Source organism: Triturus cristatus, chromosome 6 (genome assembly GCF_964204655.1).
Source record: "Triturus cristatus chromosome 6, aTriCri1.1, whole genome shotgun sequence".
In the NCBI taxonomy this organism is placed as follows: Eukaryota; Metazoa; Chordata; class Amphibia; order Caudata; family Salamandridae; genus Triturus; species Triturus cristatus.
The window spans coordinates 74,659,328-74,684,533 of record NC_140589.1 but is presented as its reverse complement, the minus strand read 5'-3'; the positions used below and the strand labels follow the sequence as shown (position 1 = coordinate 74,684,533).

General features: G+C 52.9%; 1 protein-coding gene and 1 long non-coding RNA gene across 4 annotated transcripts in view; one reads left to right on the top strand and one right to left on the bottom strand.

Annotated features, from left to right (window-relative positions):
- The window catches only part of LOC146813779 (uncharacterized), a 303,254-nt gene extending 288,977 nt beyond the window's left edge, over nucleotides 1–14,277 (top strand). Inside the window, exon 4 of the long non-coding RNA XR_014962898.1 lies at nucleotides 13,915–14,277. This is a non-coding gene — a long non-coding RNA (uncharacterized LOC146813779). The remainder of the gene's footprint in view (nucleotides 1–13,914) is intronic.
- MDGA1 (MAM domain containing glycosylphosphatidylinositol anchor 1) overlaps nucleotides 1–25,206 on the bottom strand; it is a 1,057,897-nt gene that overhangs the window by 257,562 nt on the left and 775,129 nt on the right. The gene's annotated exons all lie outside the window — the stretch shown is intronic.

Sequence of the window (25,206 nt, the reverse complement as noted above, 5' to 3'; positions counted from 1 at the left end):
CAGGAATGGAAGGCTCCTGTGCTCCAAGAAACTGAAGGCATCTGTGCTCCAGAAAGTAACTGAAGACTCCTGTGCTCCCCAAACTGAAGGCTCCTGTGCTCCAGAAAGGAACTGAAGGCTCCTGTGAACCAGGAACTGAAGGCTTATACACTCCAAGAAGAAACTGAAGGCTCCTGTGCTCTAGGAAGGACCCAAAGGCTCCTGTGCACCAGAAAGGAACTGAAGGGCCATGCACTCCAGAAAGGAACTGAAAGCTCATGTGCTCCAGAAGGGTACTGAAAGCTCCTGTGCTCTAAAAAAGAATTAAAGGCTCCTGTGCTCCAGGAAGGGACTGAAAGCTCCGTGCTCCAGAAAGGAAGAGAAAGCTTCTGTGCTCCAGAAAGGAACTGAAAGCTCCAGTGCGCCAGAAAGGAATTGGAAGCTTCTGTCCTCCAGAAAGGAACTGAAAGCTCCTGTGCTTTAGAAAGGACCTGAAACTTTGTTGCTCCAGAAAGGAACTGAAAGCTCCTGTGCTCTACAAAGGAACTGAAAGCCCCTGTTCTCCAGAAAGGAACAGAAAGCTCCTGTGCTCCAGAAAGGAACTGAAAGCTCCTGTGCTCCAGAAAGAACCTGAAAGCTCCCGTGCTCCAGAAAGGAACTAAAACCTCCTGTGCTCCAGAAAGGAACAGAAGGCTCATGTGCTCCAGGAAGGACCTGAAGGCCATGCAGTCCATAAAGAACTGAAAGCTCGTGCTGCAGAAAGGAACTGAAGCCTCAGGCACTCCAGAAAGGAACTGAAAGCTTCTGTGCTCCAGAAAGGAAATGAAAGCTCCAGTGCTCCAGAATGGAACTGAAAGCTTCTGTTTTCCAGAAAGGAACTGAAATCTCCCATGCTCCAGAAAGGATCAGAAAGCTTCTGTCATTCAGAGAGGAACTGTAAGCTCCTGTGCTCCAGAAAAGAATTGGAAGCATCTATCCTCCAGAAAGTAACTGAAAGCTACTGTGTTCTAGAAAGGACCTGAAGCCTCAGGCACTTCAACAAGGAACTGAAAGCTCATGTGCTTCAGAAAGGAAATGACGGCTCAGGCACTCTAGAAAGGAACTAAAAGCTCTTGTGGTCCAGAAAGAAACTGAAAGTTCAACTGCTCCAGATAGGAACTGAAATCTCCTCTGCTCCAGAAAGGAAATGTGCGCCAGGAAGGACTTGAAGTGCCATGCACTCCAGAAACGAACTGAAAGCTAATGTGCTCCATAAAGGAACTGAAAGCTCCTGTGCTCTAGAAAGGACCTGAAGCCTTGGGCACTACAGAAACGAACAGAAAACTTCTGTGCTCCAGAAAGGAACTGAAAGCTCCCATGCTTCAGAAACGATCAAAAAGCTTATTTTCCAGAAATGAACTGCAAGCTCATGTGCTCCAGAAAGGAATTAGAAGCTCCTGTCCTCCAGAAAGTAACTGAAAGCTCCTGTGTTCTAGAAAGGATCTGAAGCTTCAGGAACTTCAGAAAGGAACTGAAAGTTCCTATGCTGCAGAAAGGAACGGAAAGCTTCTGTGCTCCATAAAGGAACTGAAAGCTCCTGTGCTCCAGAAAGGAACTGAAAGCTTCTGTCCTCCAGAAAGGAACTGAAAGCTCCTGTGCTCCAGAACGGAACTGAAAGGTCCTGTCCTCCAGTAATGTACTGAAAGCTCCTGACTCCAGAAAGAATATGAAAGCACCTGTGCTCCAGAACAGAACTGAAAGCTCCTGTGCTCCAAAAAGGAAATTAAAGCTCCTGTCATCCAGAAAGGAACTGAAGGCTCCTGCGCTCCAGAAAGGAGCTGAAAGCTCCTGTGCTCCAAAAAGGAAATTAAAGCTCCTGTCCTCCAGAAAGGAACTGAAGGCTCCTGTGCTCCAGAAAGGAGCTGAAAGCTCCTGTGCTCCAATAAGTGAAGGCTTCTGTCCTCCAGAAAGGAACTAAAAGCTCCTATGCTCCAGAGAGGAGCTGAAGATTCAGGCACTTTAGAGAGGAACTTAAAGCTCATGTGCTACAGAAAGGACCTGGTGGCTCAGGCACTCTAGAAAGGAACTAAAAGCTCTTGTGATCCAGAAAGAAACTGAAAGTTCAACTGCTCCAGCTAGGAACTGAAAGCTCCTGTGCTCCAGAAAGGAACAGAAAGCTCATGTGCTCCAGGAAGGACCTGAAGCCTCAGGCACTCCAGAAAGTAACAATAAGCTTCTGAGCTCCATTAAGGAACTGAAAGCTCCCATGCTCCAGAAAGGAACTGAAAAGGCCTGTGCTCCAGAAAGGAACTGAAACCTCCATTGCTCCAGAAAGGATCTGAAAGCTTGTTTTCCAGAAAGGAACTGCAAGCTCCTGTGCTCCAGAAAGGAATTGGAAGCTTCTGTCCTCCAGAAAATAACTGAAAGCTCCTGTGTTCTAGAAACGACCTGAAGCTTCAGGAACTTCAGAAAGGAACTGGAAGTTCAGGTGCTGCAGAAAGGAACTGAAAGCTCCTGTCCTCCAGAAAGGAACTGAAAGTTCCTGGGCTTCAGAAAGGAACTGAAAGCTCCTGTCCTCCAGAAATTTACTGAAAGCTCCTGTGCTCCAGAATGAATATGAAAGCTCCTGTGCTCCAGAAAGAACCTGAAAGCTCCTTTGCGCCATCAACTGAAGGCTCCCATGCTCCAGAATGGAACTGAAAGCTCCTGTGCTCTAGAAAGGAACTGAAAGCTCCTGTCCTCCTGAAAGGAACTGAAGGCTCGTGTGCTCCAGAAAGGAGCTGAAAACTCCTGTGCTCCAAGAACTGAAGCTTCTGTGCTCCAGAAAGGAATTGAAAGCATGTGTGCTCCAGAAAAATTATGAAAGCTCCTGTGCTCCAGGAAGGAACCGAAAGCTCCTTTGCTCCAGCAACTGAAGGCTCCTTTGCTCCAGAACGGAACTGAAAGCTCCTGTGCTCCAGAAAGGAACTGAAATCTCCTGTCCTCCAGAAGGGAACAGAAGGCTTCTGTGCTCCAGAAAGGAACTGAAAGTTCCTATGCTCAAGGTAAGAACTGAAGGGCCAGGCACGCCAGAAAGGAACTGAAAGCTCCTGTGTTCCAGAAAGGACCTGAAGGCTCAGGCACTTTAGAAAGGAACTGAAAGCTCCTGTGCTCCAGAAAGGAACTTAAAGCTGTGTGCTCCAGAAGGTACCTGAAGGCTTAGGCACTTCAGAAAGGAACTGAAAGTTCATGCGCTCCAGAAAGGACCTGAAGGCTCAGGCACTTTAGAAAGGAACTGAAAGCTCCTGTGCTCCAATAACGAACTGAAAGCTCCTGTGCTCCGAAAGGGACCTGAAGGCTTAGGCACTTTGATAAAGAACTAAAAACTCCTGTGCTCCAGAAAGGAACTGATAGTTCCTGTGCTCCTGAAACGGAAGGCTCATGCTCTCCGCAAAAGAACTGAAGGCTCATGAACTTCAGAAAGGAACTGAAGGCTCATGAACTTCAGAAAGGAACTGAAAGCTCTAATGCTCTACAAAAGACCTGAAGCCCCAGGCACTTAAGAAAGGAACTGAAGGTTCCTGTACTCCAGAAAGGAACTAAAGGCTCATGCACTCCAGAATGGAACAGAAAGCTCTTTTGCCCCAGAAAGGACCTGAACTGGCCGTAACGTGTAGCAGTGGTCTCCCCGGTGTGCCGTCAGGAAGGTGTCCAGTTTTGTACCCCTGGGGGGTCATTTTTGTTACCGGAGGCTGGTTTTGCAGTATGGCTGCAATATCGGTCACCCGTAACAAGAGCTGCAGCAGTCCTCCTAACCACCCCCCCAGGCCGGCTGAGCTGTTTGCCATGGACGGTTTTGGTTCGCAGTCCGGCCATGCCTGAAAGATCAGACACTTTAGGGTGGAACTGAAAGCTCCTGTGCTCCAGAAAGGAACTGAAAGCTCCTGTGCTCCAGAAAGGACTCGAAGGCTCAGGCACTTATGAAAGGAAATTGAAGCCCCTGTGCTCCAGACAGGAACTGAAAGCTCCTGTGCTCCAGGACCTGAAGGCTCATTCCCTCCAGAAATGAACTGAAACCTACTGTGCTCCAGAAAGGAGTTGAAGGCTCCTGTGCTCCAGGAACTGAAAGCTCCTGTGCTCAGAAAGGAACTGAAGGCTCAGGCACTTTAGAAAGGAACTGAAAGCCCATGTGCTCCAGAAAAGAACTGAAAGCTCCTGTGCTCCAGGAAGGAACTGAAGGGCCATGCACTCCAGAAAGGAACTGAAAGCGTGTGTGCTCCAGAAAGGAACTGAAGGCTCATGCACTTTAGAAAGGAACTAAAGGCTCATGCACTTTAGAAAGGAACTGAAAGCTCCTGTGTTCCTGGCATGACCAGAAGGCCCATGGGCTCTAGAAATTAACTGAATGTTTCTGAACTTTTGAAAGAAACTGAAATTCTCTGCAATCCAGAAATAAATTTAACATTCTTGCACTCCAGAGACAATCTAAAATCTCTTGTGCTCAGGCACGTTGCCAGGTATTGTTAGAAAATGCATGGGGGGACGGGGATAGTGTGAGTGTGGCATTACCACAAAACCGGGAATACCAGGATTGGGCATACAGTGCTTGCACCTGATCCTGTGCTCCCTGCAGACTCATATGAAGGCCCTTATGGGTCTGAGAGCGGGACGGAACCGTTACAAGATCTTATCTCCCCACTGTGACGCTGCCCTGCCCCAGTGATGCTCGCCTTGCTCTTCAGACCACATGGCGGGTCCTATTTTGGGGCAAAGTACATCAGTGCGGTTCCCAAGATGGAGGTCAGGCAGGGAGAAGAGTGGTGTCTCACTGATCACGTACTGTGGGGATGAAGAATGCTAGCTGTGGGTTGTTGACCTGTGCTACGGTAATGAGGAGTAAGATTCTTGGGGATGTAGCAGTCTCATGATGCAGCCCTTCCCCCCTTTCCTCAGAGTCCCCAAACACCACCACAGCCTCCTTCTTACAACCACTTATTGCTATGCGGGGCAGATACCTTCTTTCTAGGAGGACTCACTGAGCCTGGGTCATTAGCTACATCTGAACCAACCAGAAGCTCAATCTTCTCAGGAGATCTCCTCTGACAGACACCGTAGAACAGTGACATAATTGCATGGGGGATAGAATTCATGATGTAGAATGTTCAGCTCATTGTTACACGTTGAGAAATAAAGACGTGTAATACCAAGCTCCACGTGTGGCATGGTCATTTGCATGTACCCAAGCTGGAGTAGGACGCTACAGTATTATGGGATGATGGCTAGGTAGAAGGTCTATGCACCTTCTGCTCCATTCAACACATATATATCAAACATTTAAAAATGAAAATAAAACAAACTCACTTTCTGCCTGCCGCCCGACGCTCTTCTCCGTGTCATCTTGTCGCACCAGCACAGGGTCCCCTGCGGCCAATCCTGATGCTGCTTTCATATTAGAAAGCAGCGTCAGGATTTGCCTGAGTGCTGGGACTTTGTACTCCCAGAGACCGGGAACCTGTGCTTTGCTGTCTCTAACTCAGCAAAACAGCTGGGTTTGAGACAGCTCAGTGCGCATGTGGATTTGGCCAGCCTGAGACGGCTGGACAGCTGGCAGTGCTGCCCACCACTCCCTCTCTAGACTGCCCCGCAATGGCCACGCCCCAGGACGCAGCACGTACAACTTGAAAAATAAAACAATAAAAAGCTTGGTTTATTGGGTTCATTTTTCTACTTTTAAGGGTGGTGGGAGAGTGGGGGGTGATGCTACTCCGCCACAGTGGACGAACAACCACTGCTCCAGTTCATAGAAGTGTGTGTAGGGAAAATTTGCAACCATTGATGGCACCCAGGCCTTTTCTTGCAGAGTAATTCGATTGGAGGACCCCTCAGACTTCGTGATTGGAGGACCCCTCAGACTTCGTGATTGGAGGACCCCTCAGACTTCATGCAAGGCTGCCGGGGGGGGGTTGCGCAGCCTTGCGGCCGCCTTACTGCCACAGGAAGGCACTGGAGTCGCCGGTCTAGTCCCTGGGCTACGGCCAGGGAAGACGTCCGGCCGACCCATTTCCGGGGAGGGGGGAGGGGACAGGGGTATTTAGGCTGTCCCCGCCCATCCTTCGCCCTCTTGTCCCTTGCCGTCTCGCCTTGCATGTCGTTGTTCACAGTTCGTCCTCCGTCCTTCGTGAGAGCGGTGAGACGCTTGCTGGCCTTCCCCCGCCCCAGTCCTGTCCCTGGGCAGCACCGGGTTGACAGGGCCCTGTGGTACGGACTACCACGGGCGGGGGGAGGTGCAAGCGTCTAGCGTCCTGGCCTTTGTGGCCGGGCTCCCGACTCATGTGGCACGAGGGGGTGCCCAGTATGCCTGAGGCCGTTGGCCGTTATCGTCTCCTACCCCCCCCCCCGTGTGCAGCGCAAGTCGGTGCCAGTGGCTCGGGGGGCTAGGGCATCGACTGTAGGGGCCCCTGTTTGGCACAGGTTCGGGTCCCGGCTGTGGTTCTTGGGTCGGTACTTATGGGGATCAATGGGTTGTGCCACGCAGCAGAGGCCAGGTTTTGGCTTGTGTTTAGGGGCGGTAGGACTCTGGGCTGTGCCCCTGAGCTTTCGGTGGCAAATTGGTGGAGTCTGCTTGTGCAGGTGAGGATGTGCTCCGTCGACTGCGCTGCCGCCTCTGGTGCAGTTTACAAGGGTTCGTGCCCCGAGGTCTCGTCCGCATTCTGCGATGCGGGGCTAGTCTCTTCATCTCCCAGTGCCTCAACGTGTGTGTGAATAAGGTGTTGCACGGTGCGCGCGCCAATCCTTGGGGGTATCACTTCTGCTCCGGAGAGGATGTGTTCCACCGGCTGCGCTGCTGCCTCTGGGGCGGGAACCAGGGTTTGAGCCTCGAGGTCGCGTCCACATCGTGTGATTCTGGGCATATCTCGTGTTCTCCCTGTATCTGAATGTGTGTGTGGGATGCGGTGCTATGCAGAGCGCTCCATTGTTCGGGTCGAGTTCGCGCTATATAAATATGCTTTGTTGTGGCTAGCATATGCTTTGTTGTGGCTAGCAAGGGAGCAGGTCGTGTAGATCCGAGAAAGGTGAAACTTGTGCCGAGGTGTAGCGTAGATACGGTGCTATGATGGGCGCGCCAGTGCCATCGGGTCAAGTCGCGCTGCTTGAATGCAGCACTAGCCTTGTCGTGTTCCGGTCTAGCGACAAGACTCGAGCGTGCCCCAGGCGGCCTTGGGGATCGGGCGTCCCCGATCTATGTGGCGCGAAGAAGGGGCTCAGCAAACCTGAGATCGTCGGTGGCGATCAGTTGATCAGAGAGCTATTGCCGCCGACCCGGCTCGAGCCCGAGATCGCGTCCCCAGTCTGGGATTCGGGTGCGCATTTCACGTTATCTCCCCTACCTGAATGGTAACGTAAATACGGTGCTACTATAGCGTCCAATCCCTTGCTCGAGTTCGCGCTATATAAACACTTTGCGATCACTGATTCGCGGTCGCGTCCACATCAGTTGTTCTGCGATGCGCCCCATTTCCTCCGGGGCTTTTCCCGCGCCATTAGCAATCCGGACTGTGGTGCCGGAATCGAGGGTTCGAGCCTCGGGGTCGCGTCCACTATTTAATTCTGGCCTATCCCCTTACTCTCCAGTCCATGAATGTGTTTGTCGACGGTGCTCCCGTAATCCTCCGGGCGGCAGGGCGTCATGGTGTACCTGCAATTAGTATTGTTGCGATCCAGGGTTCGAGCATCGCGGTCGCGTTCTCATCAGTACAGGCGGGTATGCGCACCATCTTGGGGAGAGGAGTTGGCATATCGGTTAGGGCGCTCGACCTTTGTCTATTTGTGTGCACGCTTCCTCCCTCATGTTAGCAGATGTGCAGGGTCCGTTTTGGGAAGTTAAGCAGGGTCGGGCCTGGTTAGCATTTGGATGGGAGGCCTACAGTGGTTCTACAGGATGCTGAGATAGCTAGCGGTCCAGAAATCAGAGATAGGACTACATGCACGCGTCGGGGTCAGACACACCAGCAGTACTGGCCCGAGTAGGCTGCTCTATATTCAGGGAGTTGAGGTCTGAGATAGCCCTAATGGGTGCAAGGGCGGGTATCAGCCCGCTGTGCACAAGAAGTCTGTGCACTGAGATAGCTAAACTGTGCAGAAGTTAGAGATAGGACTTCATGGACGTGTCTGAGCCAGACACACCAGCAGGCTGGCCCCGAGTCACCACCTGGCTCTATTTCCCATTACCATGTGTGCCCATGAGCATGCTGGAAGGGGGAGGGGACCGTGAGCATGCTGGAAGGGGGAGGGGCAGGGTCGCCCCCCCCTGCTGCCCGTTAGGGCGTAGCAAGTGAAGAGCCCGGGTTCGGCAACAACACAAGCGGCTAGGCAGTGGCATGGGTCTTGTCGGCATGGCACCCCCTCACGTGAGGTTCATGCGTTGGTATTACAGCGTTGGGTGGCAGTGGCCGAACGCTAGCAAATGGGGTTATGGCATGGGGGCAGAGTTCTGTGGCTAGCATTTGTCTGTGTCCTATAGAAAGGTAGTATAGTTGCAGTAATTGGGGTACTGCTTTAGTGCAACGGGGGAGACATGTGCAGGGATTAGGAGCCTGGCCGGATGGCCCAACCTAGTTCTTCTGTGGGCCTATATGGCCGCGGTCCAATTCACGTGCGGGCCATCTCCTATTTTACTCGGCGGCTCCTGTAGCATACTTTACTCGGCGGGGGCTGGGGCATGTATTGCGACTTTCCTCCCTTCGCGCTAGATCTGCTGGGGGGGGGGAGACAACAGACTCCTTTTTCTTTCGTAATTAACAGGTACAATAATTAAGTACAATGTCTTTGCTGGCCTGGTCGTTTGCCTCATGTGGTGTGGCTTCTGACAGAGCAGCCCGGGGGGCGGGTGCCTGGCCGAGTGCAGAGGCTCACAGGCAGGGCGAACCCCTAGACTAAGCGTAGATTCAGTGCTGCATCCTCATTGTAGAGACTGGAAAAGAAATACAAGTGACGATTTTCCCCTCGTTACACCGGACGCAATTGAAGGTGGCACTGCAGGGATGCCATGTTTCATTATTTGACAGGTTGCAATGTGCTTTGTAGGGTGGGGCCGTAGCCTGTTTTTGACAGCAGCCAGCAGTCTGGGGCTTCTGCCTTGCTCGCGAATATGCTTCGTCTTCCACCTGGATGTGCGGTCCTCGGGGGTAAGAAATGCAGCTTAGACCATTTTGGCCTTTAATGGATAATATTTCATACTACCGCAGCTAGGGAAATGTGTTTGTGGTGTGCTCAACATACCGCCCAAGCAATCATGACTTTATGAAGCTTTTCCTGACAATAGTAGAATTGAAGAGCACTGCTGGCCGTGCAAAAAAATAGAATATTGGAACGTTCATTGGTCACTTGTATCATAGCGACATAGCTCAACACATTATGAGACGCGGTGTAGTACATGATTCGACATAGGTAGAAGTTCACGAGAGGGAAGCTTGCCAAACAAATGAAAGGAAGACGATTGGGGATTCGTGAACATGACTATGCCTCTCAGATGTCTAACATTTAAGTGTCCATTACTCATTGCTTCCCTTCCAGGGGAGGGTGTTGATTTGTCACGGCTGCCCTCGCCGCTTACCTGGATCTGGCCGGGAGTGCACATGGTCACGTTACAATGAACGTGTGTTCATGGGCTTCGCATCAGGCTATGGGGCCACACTTATGGGTAGCAGCACATATCAGGAAACAAGGAACATTACGAATATCCTGGAAGCATATCAGGAGGTTCCTACTCAACCCAGGCTTAGTATGCTCTTTGGTATGGACAAGAAGTTATATTTTGCGCTGGGCGAGCAGTTCTGCCGGTGAAGGGCCGCGCTTGGGATACGCAGTTGGCCCAGGGGCCGACCAAGGAGAACTCAGCGTTCCCACGGAACATTCCTCCAACTAGTCTTGCCCCTAGAACCCCTAGATGGGGTATTTATACAGTGCAGGTCTTACATGTCCACTGTGAGGAAGGATACTGTCAGTTTATATATAATTGGCACTAAGGCTTTAGACCTCTTTTTGTCACACAAGTCCTCTCAGCATTTCATCCTCCTGGGAGGATAGGAGTACCACACGTGCATAGGGACGTATACACTAAGTTGACCCCATAGTCATAGGAAGGGAAAGGTTTAAACGACACTCCTGAAAGGGATTTTCAGTGTGAGGTACATGGATGTTTAGGTCATGCGTTTATCTACAGAGTAGTTATTTGTTACAACGACAGCGTAACAGTGACAGCGACATCGCCAACAGTCCTGGCTGGCCACAGCTCCGGGGTGACAGGATGAGTAACCACAGGTAACAAGAGAGGGAGCTCCTAGCGGCACCCGACATCTCGCACAGCACAACAGCAATTTACGGGCTATATTCATTGGTATGCACGGGCAGGAGGTTGTGTTTGATCTCACAGTCACAGGGTCAGAGCTCGGCAGGCACATGCAGTAATTTTCCTACTGTGGTCGATTATGAGTACCTGTAAGTTGGGTTTCGACACACACCTGTAAGCTGGTTTTGTCTGAAATTTTACAGCAAAGGCTTGGTGGGTATGGGTCCTTTGTGTATGTGATAACAAGGGTCCCCCTGACTTAAATTCCTAAATCAGGGAAAATAACTAAATGTAAATATCACAGTTGGGAGAGTTGAAAATAGTCATGGACCTCAATACTACATGTGATAGACATATGCATGCTTCCTCTATCAGTAGCATCAAAAAACATTCATTACGATTTTTATGGTTACAGATATTTTACACTGAATGTAAAAAAAAAAAAAGCGTAGTAAGGGTCATGACAAAATTCACCGGGGCTGATACACAGGCGGGTGTGGTGGTCCCTACCTCATTTCACATGATTCTCCCTTTCGGGTCTGTCTAACGTTCATCTAAAGGGGCTTGAAATTAACTGCCTCTTTTGTCTCAGCCATACTGTGAGCAGTATGCAAGCAGTCTGTGCATCAGTAGGTTGGGGAGAGCACGTCCGTTCCCGGCGTTGTGGCTGTGATTCCTGATGTGACTCTTGGAGTCCTAGTCCTGCCTGCTGTAGGTGGCTGATGAATGTTGATTACATAACTGGATGCGATGAATGGGGAGGCAGAACCTTGCAGCACACTCTGCTAAGCAATGTTCCTGGCTAATCGTTTGACCCAAGGCCGAAGCGGGAGCTTCTAGTGCAGGGCCAGAATCATTAGGCCAGGCAGCTTGACAAAGGTCTTTTAGGCACTGGTAGAATGGGGCATGCTAAGTATCCCTGAACCCCCACCCCCCCCCTGGCAAAGATGGCAAGCAGGGGTCACACGGGGAACGGAGCTATCAGCGGTCAACCTGTTGAGCTTATAACCAGCATGAAAGTCGGAGGGAGGCTGCTGAGTTGCCCTTGCATGGTTTGTCTCGCTTCAGGGCCAGTTGGGGTTACTGTTCTGGGTAAGGCTAGTCTTCTTGGTTGCGTTGGATACTTTGACAGGTTGCCCCTGCACAGGCAACTCGGCGATAAGTGGTAATTTTGGGGTGTGAACGAGGTGTCCTTCTAGAAACTCATTAGATCTTGCAGTCCCGCCATTGCAGAACATAGATTTGTCAACATTCTTCAAGGAAACCATTATTAGCAGGAAGGTATTGAACCATGGAGAGCCAATGGCTGTGGGTTCGTGCACACCAGCAGTAAGGGAATTACATTCTGATTCATCAGGTTAAGTGTACCATCAATAGCATCAGCTGCTGTAAAGCTTCTATTTTCGCACAAGACTGGGGCTGGCAATGCTTCTAACTTTGCAGCCAGTCACGGTACAGGCACAGACATACCGGTGATGGTGCAACGTGCACTCAGCAGTAGAGTCAGCTGAGTGTCATCATACCCTGGGATACCGTCAGTGACATGAGTAAGGTTGGGGCTACTTACGAACAGGCACTCTCTGTCTGCTGGGGCGGCAGTGTGCCAGTGCCAAAAGGGTGCGGGTTGCCTGGTTAGGGCTGATATGGATGGGAGGGAGCACTATCCGGACAACCACAAGAGCACATTTTGCAGTCATAGAAGGTTAGATTGATAATTTGATGGCATGGTACCAGTTGCTTCGGTTATGCGCATTTTCCTTGGCAGTTGTCAGCGAACATTTTGAATGCAATGCTGGTGGTTAGCCTGTGTCATGCCTTTCAGAGATGTTTTAGCTCAGGCATGGCCAAGCTTGGGTTAGATGCCTGTGGTCTGCCCTGGGATTCATGTTAACAGGCAGGTCGAGCGACAGAACTTAGGGGTGCTTGGGTCCGACCTCTGGTCACAGGTGCAGTTCGATTTAAACAGGTACCATTGATTTGAGTATCGGTAACGGGTAATTTCCCCCGCCCTGCAGCCTTGCCTGGCAGCGATGCAGGTGTGGAAGTTGCCTTCCTACCGGGGCGACATGGTACATAGGTTTGGGGGGAAACGCAAGATGCAGATCCTGGTAGGTTCACTTAGTATGCCGTCCTTGAGTTCGATGAAACAGGTGCCATTGATTTGAGTGACGGTAACGGCTACTTTCTCCCGCCCTCCAGCACTGGCTGACAGCTGTGCAGGTTGTGGAAGTTGCCTTCCAACGGGGGCGGTTGGTCCATATGATTGGGGGAAACCCCTGGGAAACACGTTTGGGCTACAAAGTAGCAGGAGAACAATTGGCATGCCCAGTATTCAAAATAGAGAGGTATTTTACACGTTGGTTCCCCTCTGGGTCACTCTGTCCTGTCTGCTCACTGGTATACTAGCAGAAGTTTGGGAGGGCAAGGCTTCACATTGGGTGGTGACTGACGGAATGCGATGGTCATACTCCGACTAGTGCTAGACTCAGACAACTGAGTGAAAGAGGAAGTAAGGCGGGCTTGTCAACTCTTACCTCCTCTCGCATTGGCACTGCCTGGCAGGAGTGGCTTGTCAAAGGTATTGTTCTTCAGCCATGCAAAGGTAACATTGGACCAACGCCTATTTATAGGTTTCAGGTCAATTCAGTCAAAAATCCACGGGGAGTTTAGAAAGGATGGGGGCACCTGTCCTGAAGGGGCATGCTGGCCTCCGGTCCTGTATGGGCTAAGACTTGTTTTGGCTGGACCTGGGAGAAGCCCGGTAATCAGCATGTTGTAAGTAAAAAGGCCTACCTTGGTGGAGGGCCCTGGTATTGACGGTGGCCACTCCCAAGGCTGTGGAGGAGTTACAGGGCGATCCAGAGTCTGCAGATACCAAGGGGTCCTTCATGCAGCAGCACAGCGTGGTGCTAAACCAGGATACCCAGGGATGTCTTAGCGTTGTCCCCTGGAAGAACTACGGCGCCCCGTTAGTCCTACGGGCGGTTGTGGGTCTGAGCAACCGGGGGCTGCCATAATACGCTCCGCCCACCTCTTTCGGGGGGGCGTGAGTAAGCAAGTGGACTGGTGGTCCACGGATGGGAGGGGTGGCCCCTCCCAAGATTTGGTATGCACCAATTGGTGACTGCCACGGTGTAATTTAGGCTTATCAGACGGGCAGGCGGCATAGGGGCTGGCCTGCCCTGGGATCGCCCGTAAGATAACCCACCATGTTTGCATATTGGTTATGCTAATAAACCTGCAGCAATATTTCTCCACTTACAAAAGTGTTGTGTGGTTTATTGATGTATTATGTGTGTTATGTGACTACAGTTGCCGATATTGGCACTATGCAAGGCTGTCCGGGGGGGTTGCGCAGCAGCCCCCCTATAAAGGGCGGCCGCCTTAGTGCCACAGGAAGGCACTGGAGTCGCCGGTCTAGTCCCTGGGTCACGGTCAGGGAAGACGTCCGGCCCGATCCATTTCCGGGGAGGGGGGAGGGGACAGGGGTATTTAGGCTGTCCCCGCCCATCCTTCGCCCTCTTGTCCCTCGCCGTCTCGCCTTGCCCGCCCCTCCGCTTACCCGGCAGCCGGAGGTACAAGGTGTGAGGGGGGATTAGGTTTTTCTAACATGTTTTTTTGTGTTGCAGGAGGAGTTACAGGACGATCCAGAGTCTGCAGATACCAAGGGGTCCTTCATGCAGCAGCACAGCGTGGTGCTAAGCCAGGATACCCAGGGATGTCTTAGCGTTGTCCCCTGGAAGAACTACGGCGCCCCGTTAGTCCTACGAGCGGTTGTGGGTCTGAGCAACCAGGGGCTGCCATAATACGCTCCGCCCACCTCTTTCGGGGGGGCGTGAGTAAGCAAGTGGACTGGTGGTCCATGGATGGGAGGGGTGGCCCCTCCCAAGATTTGGTATGCACCAATTGGCGACTGCCACGGTGTAATTTAGGCTTATCAGACGGGCAGGCGGCATAGGGGTTGGCCTGCCCTGGGATCGCCCGTAAGATAACTCACCATGTTTGCATATTGGTTATGCTAATAAACCTGCAGCAATATTACTCCACTTACAAAAGTGTCGTGTGGTTTATTGATGTATTATGTGTGTTATGTGACTACAGTTGCTGATATTGGCACTATGAGCGCATCACCAGCGGCAAGGAGCCGGCACCACAAGAAGAAGCGACGGGTCACACCGGATGTAATGAGTTGGAGTTTGTGGCACGGGTGGAACGGAAGCAGAAAACTGTTTCCAAATGTTTCTGCAGCTTCTTGCTCTGCGTGTCTGAACTTCGTAAACATCTCTCTGAAAGAATGCCAAGCTGCTAATTGAGGCACTGGGGTGTTTTATTCTGCAGTGAATGATGGATGCGGCCAGGCGAAGGCTCCCCCCGCTCAGTGACATCTTTTCAACTTGTTCATCAGTGGAAGAGGCAGGAACACTTTCAAACCCTGCTCGGGTGCACTCTCCACACATCTGGGAACCGTCCCTCCTTTGTGGCTGTCTGAAGATGTCTCTTCTCTTTCTTGACCACTGTCTCTGTATGTCCAATTGTTTCTCGTTTGTCTTTCTGTTGGTCACTTTGTATCTCCGTCGGTCTGTCTTTAGGTTTCCTTGGTCAGCACTCTATCTCGCCCCTCTATTGCACTCCCTCTAGCCTCTTCCCTCTTTCCTTTACACCTCTCTCAGGTCTTGCTCAATCTCCCCCTCTCCCAAGTGTGAGTACATGTTCTCACTTACTATGGGGCATATTTACAAGGAGGCGATAGAAAATTATCGCTGCTTTTGTGGCCAAAAAGCAGCGATAATTTTATCGCATAATTAGCAAGGCCACGCTAACGTGTGAAACCTTGCTTTAGCTCACGAAATCTTAACGCCCAGCTTTGCATCTCTAATGAGATGCAAAGTGGGTGTTCCTGACCTAACATGACAGGAGAAATGTCGCTAAGCGACATTTCTCCTATCATCAAGGCCCACGCTATGAAGCATAGCGGCAAGAAAAGTAGCGATAATCCCTGTTATCGCTACTTTCCTTACGCCTGCTTCAGGACTGACTTAGCCATGATATCCTATGGAAGGTGGATATCATGGCTAAGTTTGTGAGTCTCTATCAGCAAGCTAACGCCACATTGCGTAAGATTATCACTGGGTTTCCAGCGTTAATCTCACGTTTGGCAGTTAGCGCTAGGATTTTTATCGCTTTTGAGATAAGCGTTGCTAATAGTACGCTATCTCAGCGATAAAAATCCACGCTAGCCGGCGATAATTATCCTAGCGCTAAATGCGCTTAGCGATAATTATCGCCGGTTGTTGCTGGTATGCCCCACAGTTCTTTGACTCTTTTGTTCTTTGTTCTCCTCTTCTCTTGCACTACTTTTCATGCTCACTGTTGTGTTCACACTCTCACTTACTCACTTCCCCTTGGCCACTCATGCTTTTGTCCTGTCCCCCCCTTCAATCAGCTCTTATTCCCAATCCCTTGTTCAGACTTTCACTTACCCACTCCCCCCCTGGCTGTTCAGTCTTTTGCTCTTCTTTCTTCCCTTCTCTTACACCAGCTCCACAGTCTCCCTTACTCACTCCCTCTTGACCGCTCACTCTTTTCTTGTTCTTTCTTCCCTTCTCTTGCACCAACTCTCATTCTCACCCTCATGTTCACACTCTCAGTTACACACACCCCCTTGGCCACTCAGTCTTTTATTCTTCTTTCTCAGTCTACTGTTTACACTCTCCTTTACTCACACCCCCTTTGACCACTCACTCTTTTGATCTTCTTTCTTCCCTTCTCTTACACCAACTCTCTTTCTCACTCTGTTGTTTACACTCCCCCTTACTGACTCCCCCTTTGACTGCTCTCCCTTTTGCTCTTCTTTCTCCCCCTTTCTTACACCAACTCTCTTTCTCAGTCTATTATTTACACTCTCCCTTACTCACTCCCGCTTGGCCACTCACTCTGTTGTTGTTCTTGTGGAAGAGGTGTGGTGAAGCGGCCGGGTGCCTGACTCCGGATCACAGGGTTCACGGTTCAATCCCCGGGTGCCAGCAGCAAGTTAGTCCAGCACCCTGTGACACTGGGCAATAGCTCGCTTAATCTTCCCGACGGCCCCCAGCGCCGGGACACCTCCCCGGAGGTAGCTGTGCGCTTTACAAATCGCTGGTATTTCATTTCATTGTTGTTTCTACCACTCTCTTACACCAGGTTTCATTCTTACTCTGTTGTTCACACTCTCCCTTACTCACTCCCCCTTTGACCACTCTCTCTTTTGTTCTTCTTTCTTCCTTTCTCTTACACCAACTCTCTTTCTCATTCTATTGTTCACACTTTCCCTTACTCACTCCCGCTTGGCCACTCACTCTGTTGTTGTTTCTACCACTCTCTTACACCAGCTCTCACTCTCACTGTTGTTCACACTCTTACTTATTCATTTCCCCTTGACCACTCACTCTTTTTTTCTTCTCTCCTCTCCCTTCACTTCAACTAGCTCTCATTGTCTTGTTCACACTCTCACTTACTCACTCCCGTGGGCCGCTCACTCTTTTGATCTTTTTTAACAATTTTTTCTTGTACTAGCTCTCATTCTCTTACTCTCCTTTTCACACTCTCACTCGCTTGTCGCTCTTGTGTTCTTCTTGAACTATCAATCCCTTCTTCTTTTACTCTTTTCTTCTCAACAGTCTCTTCATTTCGTACTTTAATTCTCACTCATCTTTTCTCTGTTGATGCCTCCTCTCTTAGGGCTTGACTCTAAAATGAGAACATTCAAAATGTACTCCTGTAGACTTACTTCTACGTTTGGAGTAAATTACTGACTTTTTTGGACTGCACAGATGATTCCAGTTGAACTCATTCAAAGCTGCACGTGTCACAGTTTTCTAGAAGCATTTCTGTGAATATTTTGTGAAGTCCAGGTCGCCGCTTCTTGACGTCATGCTTCATGTTCGAATGTAGCAGATATGAACGGAGCTCAAGTGCAGCTGCAACTGTAATTTTACCTCAACAGGAAAATAAGTTTTCTTCCTCTGGAGAAATCCCTTCCCCCGTGCAAGTTGTGAGTTTCCTCCTCAGATATGGACTTCCTCCCGCCCTTTCCAGGAGTAAATCTCTGACCTTATCCTGGGTGGGACAGCGCCCGCTATCAGGTTGGGAATACCCACATTCGTGGGCTTGTGGGAGTTCTCCTATTGAAGTGGTCTCCCACCCCTGACCCACTGACCACCTTTACCCACTTTTAATGTGACATTAAAGTGTTGCGCCATTGCATGAGCGCAAACCAATGGGCAACAGTCAAACCACAGTTTGTGGAAACAAAACATGGCTGGCACGAATGATTTGAGATATTTTTGCATAAAAGTACAACTGCGGTGAACAGAAATATCCCTGTGCGATGTTGTGTTCTCATTCCAGAGTCTAAGAACGGCTGGATTTGGTGGTCATTGTTCCTTGGTGGTAAAGCCCTTCACCAGCCCCTCATCACCGCTCTGACCTACAGACACCGACACTACAAAAGCTGCCTTCAGGAACTGAAACGCCTACTTCAAGCAGTCCCTCTACAAAAATATAGGTTAGGGAACTAGGTGTACATTTTTGGTGAAAAGCTGAAAAATATCTAAATTCTTACAAGCGACTGCCACAGAGTTTCCTGCACCAGGCCTCCATGTGTCCTTAGCACCTTGGAAATTCTGAATGGTCCAAGGTGGAATGGAAGATGGAAGGGGAGAGGGGATTCTGAAACTTTGAGTTTGTTATCCCGGATGCCGCACGTTTGTTTACCTAAAGATTCCTATATGGTTCATAGTGAACAGGAAGGGATTTTTATAGGACAGTTCGACAGTTCTACAGTATTCGGGTAACAGTTTTTCCTGCATACTGCGAACCCGACATCTGTACACAACCAAAATGCTGCATTTTGATTGACTCCTATTCAGTCAATATGTACTCAGAGGACCTGAGACAAGCCTCATCGCAGTATCAAAGCACACGTCAGTATGGCTTCCTCACCTGCCTCCTGCTTGTGAAGCTCACAGAGCTCTGTTAGAGCGTTCATCTAGCTCATGGAATGTGACAGCACTGGGAGACAGGCTGTGTCCCTCTGTTAGAGCGTTCACCCGGCTCACAGAATGTGCCTGCACATGGAGACAGGCTGTGTTCCCGTATTAGAGCGTTCACCCCACAGAATGAGCGTGCACCGGGAGACACCCAGTGTCCCTCTGTTAGAGCATTCACCCAGCTCACAGAATGTGCCTGCACCGGGAGACACCCGGTGTCCCTCTGTTAGAGCGTTCACCCGGCTCACAGAATGCGCGTGCACCAGGAGACACCCTGTGTCCCTCTGTTAGAGCGTTCACCCCACAGAATGAGCGTGCACCGGGAGACACACTGTGTCCCTCTGTTAGAGCATTCACCCACAGAATGAGCGTGCACCGGGAGACGCCCTGTGTCCCTCTGTTAGAGCGCTCACCCCACAGAATGAGCGTGCACTGGGAGACACACTGTGTCCCTCTGCTAGAGCGTTCATCCGGCTCACAGAATGCGCGTGCACCGGGAGACACCCTGTGTCCCTCTGTTAGAGCGTTCACCCCACAGAATGAGCGTGCACCGGGAGACACACTGTGTCCCTCTGTTAGAGCGTTCACCCCACAGAATGCGCATGCACCTGGAGACACCCTGTGTCCCTCTGTTAGAGCGTTCACCCCACAGAATGAGCGTGCACCGGGAGACACACTGTGTCCCTCTGTTAGAGCGTTCACCACACAGAATGAGCGTGCACCGGGAGACACCCTGTGTCCCTCTGTTAGAGCGCTCACCCCACAGAATGCACCTGCACCGGGAGATAGGCTGTGCCCTTGCGTTAGAGCGGTCACCCGGCTCACAGAATGCACCTGCACCTGGAGACACACTGTGTCCCTCTGTTAGAGCGTTCACCCCACAGAATGCGCGTGCACCGGGAGACACGCTGTGCCCCTCTCTTTAGAGCGTTCACCCGGCTCACAGAATGCGCCTACACCGGGTGACAGGCTGTGCTCCTCCGATAGAGCGTTTTCCCGGCCCACAGAATGCACCAGCACCGGGAGACAGGCTGTGCCCCTCCGTTAGAGCGTTCACCCGGCTCACAGAATGCGCCTGCACCGGGAGACACCCTGTGTCCCTCTGTTAGAGCGCTCACCCCACAGAATGAGCGTGCACCGGGAGACACACTGTGTCCCTCCGTTAGAGCGTTCACCCGGCTCACAGAATACACCTGCACCGGGAGACACACTGTGTCCCTCTGTTAGAGCGTTCACCCCAGAGAATGAGCGTGCACCGGGAGACACACTGTGTCCCTCTGTTAGAGCGTTCACCCCACAGAATGAGCGTGCACCGGGAGACACCCTGTGTCCCTCTGTTAGAGCGCTCACCCCACAGAATGAGCGTGCACCGGGAGACACACTGTGTCCCTCTGTTAGAGCGTTCACCCGGCTCACAGAATGCACCTGCACCGGGAGACACACTGTGCCCCTCCGTTAGAGCGTTCACCCAGGCTCACAGAATGCGCCTGCACCGAGAGACACCCTGTGTCCCTCTGTTAGAGCGCTCACCCCACAGAATGAGCGTGCACCGGGAGACACACTGTGTCCCTCTGTTAGAGCGTTCACCCGGCTCACAGAATGCACCTGCACCGGGAGACACACTGTGTCCCTCTGTTAGAGCGTTCACCCCACAGAATGAGCGTGCACTGGGAGACACCCTGTGTCCCTGTGTTAGAGCGCTCACCCCACAGAATGCGCCTGCACTGGGAGACAGGCTGTGCCCTTCCGTTAGAGCGGTCACCCAGCTCACAGAATGCACCTGCACCTGGAGACACACTGTGTCCCTCCGTTAGAGCGTTCACCCCACAGAATGCGCGTGCACCGGGAGACACGCTGTGCCCCTCTCTTTAGAGCATTCACCCGGCTCAAAGAATGCGCCTACACCGGGTGACAGGCTGTGCCCCTCCGTTAGAGCGTTTTCTCGGCCCACAGAATGCGCCAGCACCGGGAGACAGGCTGTGCCCCTCTGTTAGAGCGTTCACCCGGCTCACAGAATGCGCCTGCACCGGGAGACACCCTGTGTCCCTCTGTTAGAGTGCTCACCCCACAGAATGAGCGTGCACCGGGAGACACACTGTGTCCCTCTGTTAGAGCATTCACCCACAGAATGAGCGTGCACCAGGAGACACCCTGTGTCCCTCTGTTAGAGCGCTCACCCCACAGAATGAGCGTGCACTGGGAGACACACTGTGTCCCTCTGTTAGAGCGTTCATCCGGCTCACAGAATGCGCGTGCACCGGGAGACACCCTGTGTCCCTCTGTTAGAGCGTTCACCCCACAGAATGAGCGTGCACCGGGAGACACACTGTGTCCCTGTGTTAGAGCGTTCACCCCACAGAATGCGCATGCACCTGGAGACACCCTGTGTCCCTCTGTTAGAGCGTTCACCCCACAGAATGAGCGTGCACCGGGAGACACACTGTGTCCCTCTGTTAGAGCGTTCACCCCACAGAATGAGCGTGCACCGGGAGACACCCTGTGTCCCTCTGTTAGAGCGCTCACCCCACAGAATGCACCTGCACCGGGAGATAGGCTGTGCCCTTCCGTTAGAGCGGTCACCCGGCTCACAGAATGCACCTGCACCTGGAGACACACTGTGTCCCTCTGTTAGAGCGTTCACCCCACAGAATGCGCGTGCACCGGGAGACACGCTGTGCCCCTCTCTTTAGAACGTTCACCCGGCTCACAGAATGCGCCTACACCGGGTGACAGGCTGTGCCCCTCCGTTAGAGAGTTTTCCAGGCCCACAGAATGCGCCAGCACCGGGAGACAGGCTGTGCCCCTCCGTTAGAGCGTTCACCCGGCTCACAGAATGTGCATGCACCGGGAGACACCCTGTGTCCCTCTGTTAGAGCGCTCACCCCACAGAATGAGCGTGCACCGGGAGACACACTGTGTCCCTCCGTTAGAGCGTTCACCCGGCTCACAGAATACACCTGCACCGGGAGACACACTGTGTCCCTCTGTTAGAGCGTTCACCCCAGAGAATGAGCGTGCACCGGGAGACACCCAGTGTCCCTCTGTTAGAGCATTCACCCAGCTCACAGAATGTGCCTGCACCGGGAGACACCCGGTGTCCCTCTGTTAGAGCGTTCACCCGGCTCACAGAATGCGCGTGCACCAGGAGACACCCTGTGTCCCTCTGTTAGAGCGTTCACCCCACAGAATGAGCGTGCACCGGGAGACACACTGTGTCCCTCTGTTAGAGCATTCACCCACAGAATGAGCGTGCACCGGGAGACGCCCTGTGTCCCTCTGTTAGAGCGCTCACCCCACAGAATGAGCGTGCACTGGGAGACACACTGTGTCCCTCTGCTAGAGCGTTCATCCGGCTCACAGAATGCGCGTGCACCGGGAGACACCCTGTGTCCCTCTGTTAGAGCGTTCACCCCACAGAATGAGCGTGCACCGGGAGACACACTGTGTCCCTCTGTTAGAGCGTTCACCCCACAGAATGCGCATGCACCTGGAGACACCCTGTGTCCCTCTGTTAGAGCGTTCACCCCACAGAATGAGCGTGCACCGGGAGACACACTGTGTCCCTCTGTTAGAGCGTTCACCACACAGAATGAGCGTGCACCGGGAGACACCCTGTGTCCCTCTGTTAGAGCGCTCACCCCACAGAATGAGCGTGCACCGGGAGACACACTGTGTCCCTCTGTTAGAGCGTTCACCCGGCTCACAGAATGCACCTGCACCGGGAGACACACTGTGCCCCTCCGTTAGAGCGTTCACCCAGGCTCACAGAATGCGCCTGCACCGAGAGACACCCTGTGTCCCTCTGTTAGAGCGCTCACCCCACAGAATGAGCGTGCACCGGGAGACACACTGTGTCCCTCTGTTAGAGCGTTCACCCGGCTCACAGAATGCACCTGCACCGGGAGACACACTGTGTCCCTCTGTTAGAGCGTTCACCCCACAGAATGAGCGTGCACTGGGAGACACCCTGTGTCCCTGTGTTAGAGCGCTCACCCCACAGAATGCGCCTGCACTGGGAGACAGGCTGTGCCCTTCCGTTAGAGCGGTCACCCAGCTCACAGAATGCACCTGCACCTGGAGACACACTGTGTCCCTCCGTTAGAGCGTTCACCCCACAGAATGCGCGTGCACCGGGAGACACGCTGTGCCCCTCTCTTTAGAGCATTCACCCGGCTCAAAGAATGCGCCTACACCGGGTGACAGGCTGTGCCCCTCCGTTAGAGCGTTTTCTCGGCCCACAGAATGCGCCAGCACCGGGAGACAGGCTGTGCCCCTCTGTTAGAGCGTTCACCCGGCTCACAGAATGCGCCTGCACCGGGAGACACCCTGTGTCCCTCTGTTAGAGCGCTCACCCCACAGAATGAGCGTGCACTGGGAGACACACTGTGTCCCTCTGTTAGAGCATTCACCCACAGAATGAGCGTGCACCAGGAGACACCCTGTGTCCCTCTGTTAGAGCGCTCACCCCACAGAATGAGCGTGCACTGGGAGACACACTGTGTCCCTCTGTTAGAGCGTTCATCCGGCTCACAGAATGCGCGTGCACCGGGAGACACCCTGTGTCCCTCTGTTAGAGCGTTCACCCCACAGAATGAGCGTGCACCGGGAGACACACTGTGTCCCTGTGTTAGAGCGTTCACCCCACAGAATGCGCATGCACCTGGAGACACCCTGTGTCCCTCTGTTAGAGCGTTCACCCCACAGAATGAGCGTGCACCGGGAGACACACTGTGTCCCTCTGTTAGAGCGTTCACCCCACAGAATGAGCGTGCACCGGGAGACACCCTGTGTCCCTCTGTTAGAGCGCTCACCCCACAGAATGCACCTGCACCGGGAGATAGGCTGTGCCCTTCCGTTAGAGCGGTCACCCGGCTCACAGAATGCACCTGCACCTGGAGACACACTGTGTCCCTCTGTTAGAGCGTTCACCCCACAGAATGCGCGTGCACCGGGAGACACGCTGTGCCCCTCTCTTTAGAACGTTCACCCGGCTCACAGAATGCGCCTACACCGGGTGACAGGCTGTGCCCCTCCGTTAGAGAGTTTTCCAGGCCCACAGAATGCGCCAGCACCGGGAGACAGGCTGTGCCCCTCCGTTAGAGCGTTCACCCGGCTCACAGAATGTGCATGCACCGGGAGACACCCTGTGTCCCTCTGTTAGAGCGCTCACCCCACAGAATAAGCGTGCACCGGGAGACACACTGTGTCCCTCCGTTAGAGCGTTCACCCGGCTCACAGAATGCACCTGCACCGGGAGACACACTGTGTGCCTCTGTTAGAGCGTTCACCCCACAGAATGAGCGTGCACCGGGAGACACACTGTGTCCCTCTGTTAGAGCGTTCACCCCACAGAATGAGCGTGCACCGGGAGACACCCTGTGTCCCTCTGTTAGAGCGCTCACCCCACAGAATGAGCGTGCACCGGGAGACACACTGTGTCCCTCTGTTAGAGCGTTCACCCGGCTCACAGAATGCACCTGCACCGGGAGACACACTCTGCCCCTCCGTTAGAGCGTTCACCCAGGCTCACAGAATGCGCCTGCACCAAGAGACACCCTGTGTCCCTCTGTTACAGCGCTCACCCCACAGAATGAGCGTGCACCGGGAGACACACTGTGTCCCTCTGTTAGAGCGTTCACCCGGCTCACAGAATGCACCTGCGCCGGGAGACACACAGTGTCCCTCTGTTAGAGCGTTCACCCCACAGAATGAGTGTGCACTGGGAGACACCCTGTGTCCCTCTGTTAGAGCGCTCACCCCACAGAATGAGCGTGCACCGGGAGACACACTGTGTCCCTCTGTTAGAGCGTTCACCCGGCTCACAGAATGCACCTGCACCGGGAGACACACTGTGTCCCTCTGTTAGAGCGTTCACCCCACAGAATGAGCGTGCACTGGGAGACACCCTGTGTCCCTCTGTTAGAGCGCTCACCCCACAGAATGCGCCTGCACTGGGAGACAGGCTGTGCCCCTCGGTTAGAGCGGTCACCCGGCTCACAGAATGCACCTGCACCGGGAGACACACTGTGTCCCTCTGTTAGAGCGTTCACCCCACAGAATGAGCGTGCACCGGGAGACACGCTGTGCCCCTCTGTTAGAGCGTTCACCCCACAGAATGAGCGTGCACCGGGAGACACCCTGCGTCCCTCTGTTAGAGCGTTCACCCCACAGAATGAGCGTGCACCGGGAGGCACACTGTGTCCCTCTGTTAGAGCGTTCAGCCGGCTCACAGAATGCGCCTCTACCGGGAGACACACTGTGTCCCTCTGTTAGAGCGTTCACCCCACAGAATGCGCCTGCACTGGGAGACAGGCTGTGCCCCTCGGTTAGAGCGGTCACACGGCTCACAGAATGCGCGTGCACCGGGAGACACCCTGTGTCCCTCTGTTAGAGCGCTCACCCCACAGAATGAGCGTGCACCGGGAGACACCCTGTGTCCCTCTGTTAGAGCGCTCACCCCACAGAATGAGCGTGCACCGGGAGACACACTGTGTCCCTCTGTTAGAGCGTTCACCCGGCTCACAGAATGCACCTGCACTGGGAGACACACTGTGTCCCTCTGTTAGAGCGTTCACCCCACAGAATGAGCGTGCACCGGGAGACACCCTGTGTCCCTCTGTTAGAGCGCTCACCCCACAGAATGAGCGTGCACCGGGAGACACACTGTGTCCCTCTGTTAGAGCGTTCACCCGGCTCACAGAATGCACCTGCACCGGGAGACACACTGTGCCCCTCCGTTAGAGCGTTCACCCAGCCTCACAGAATGCGCCTGCACCGGGAGACACCCTGTGGCCCTCTGTTAGAGCGCTGACCCCAAAGAAGGAGCGTGCACCGGGAGACACACTGTGTCCCTCTGTTAGAGCGTTCACCCAGGCTCACAGAATGCGCCTGCAC